Source organism: Camelus bactrianus, chromosome 4, assembly GCF_048773025.1.
Source record: "Camelus bactrianus isolate YW-2024 breed Bactrian camel chromosome 4, ASM4877302v1, whole genome shotgun sequence".
NCBI classification, from domain to species: domain Eukaryota; kingdom Metazoa; phylum Chordata; class Mammalia; order Artiodactyla; family Camelidae; genus Camelus; species Camelus bactrianus.
In genome coordinates, this window is record NC_133542.1 from 30,011,528 (window position 1) to 30,013,566 (window position 2,039).

The following is a 2,039-nucleotide window of genomic DNA, read 5'->3' on the forward strand; positions in this document are numbered from 1 at the left end:
GGCCTGGTCTGGAGTTACAGTTCAGATACTTATAAGGGGTCTCGCCATTTCAGCAGCTCTTCTGGCTAAGAGCACAAGGTCAGACATCTCGCTCATCCCCACCCACGGTAAAAGAGATCTTTGTGTCTTCTCAGGGCATAGTGATCCTCCTCTTCTCTGGAAACTTCCCTAGATCATAAAATTGGCCTCTGGCAGCCATATATGTACTAGGTCACCTTACCTTACCTCCTACCCACGTTGGTATCTGATCCCAAGCCTATCAGATTTCATTGTCCTGGGCATTTGAAGTAGATCTGAGAGCCAGCAAGTTACTTCATGTGAAAAGAAGGAGATGCAGAATGTAACTGTGAAGGTCATGTGTATGTGTGGGGGTGAGGGTGGGGCTAGGGGGGCAGACAGCATCTTCCACCATGTGGCCCAGAAAGGCTCTTCAGAGAGAAACTAAAGAAAGAAGCAGATGAGAAAGAGAGACAGCCCTGACTAGAATCCTGGTCATCAGGCTCTTCTGCAGTCTGGGCTGTGGGCCCTGTGTCAGGTTTGTCTAGATACCTGTGTGGAATTATAATTTTTGCTCAAGTAATTCTCAGACAGCTCTAATAACACAAAGGAGAAGGATGACTGAGATTTACATACAACTGCAGGCTAACTAGGTCTGACCTTATTTTTAGGATGTTTGGTAGGAGAAGAACATGCATTCCAAAGTCTTTCCTTTTTCCTGGTCCTGGCTCATCTCTGGGAGGACAGAGGGAGGCAAGACTGTTGAACTCAGACTTCTAGGCCTGCTGTAAGATGAACCTGGTTTTGTCCCAGCAACTCAGGAATGAAGGATCCCGAGTCCACCTAAAATTCTGCACCCAATTCCAGTGTATGTGTGTGTAGGAGGGTGGGTGGGGGTTCCACATCACCAACCAAGCAATTCTCGCACGCCAGCTGAGTGTCCTACAATTCAACTCAGTTCTGACACTACCTACAGGAGACAGCATCAGAACTCATATGTTGAGGGCTATGTCCTTACAAGACCCCCCTACTTCAGACACCAGTTGCAAGCCCAGGCTGTCACCTGTGCTTCTGACTGACCAGCTACAGATTGAAGGTTCCCATGATCCCCTCATGAACTCAGGAAACCCTTTTACTCACTGCATTACCAATTTATTACAAAGGATATTAAAGGATATAAATCAACAGCCAGATGAAGAGATACGCAGGGCAAGGTCCCAAACCAAGGATCTTTTGTCCTCATGGAGTTTGGGCCCAGCACACTGGCATATGGAAGTGTTCTGTTCACCAGTCTGGAAGCTCTCTGAATCATTTCTTTTTGGGTTTTTATGGAGGCTTCGTGACATCGGCAATTGATTCAACCTGTAGCCCTGGAGGTCAGGGGGGTTGGGACTGAAAGTTCCAATCCCCTAATCACAAAAATGGTTCTTCTGGCAACCACCCCCAGCTTTAGATGGGATCAAAAAGTCACCTCATTAACATAACAAGAGATACCTTTATACCTCTCAGCTGTTAGGAAATTCCAAAGGTTTTAGGAACTCTGTGCCAGAAAAGGAGACAAAAGACCAAATATGTATTTCTTATTATAAATCACAATATCACACAACCATTTCACCCAGGAGCTTCCTAACCATGGCTGATCAAGACTACAACATGTTCCCAGGGCTAAAAGAAGGGAATCTATTGCCTGAATCTTTTGACCTTAAGACCTGGGGGAGCAGATGCAGTGCTTGGATTAAGTGGAAGGGACATCTGAACTCAGTACCATGTAAAGGAAATCAGAGGTTCTCACTTTGGCTCTTTGGTTTCAATTCAGTTAAAAAAAAAAAGTGAAATGATGATTCATCTCTTCAAACACAGTCGGGGCAGCAGAAGACAGCTGACTCATATTTTGGCATCAGATCAGTGGTCCCAAATCTGGTTGCATAGCAGAATCCCCTGGGGAACTTCAGAAACATACAGATACCTGGGCACTACCCCAAACCTCCCGATTCAAAATCTCCAGGGGTGGGGTCCAAAAATCTACATTTTTCAAAACTTTG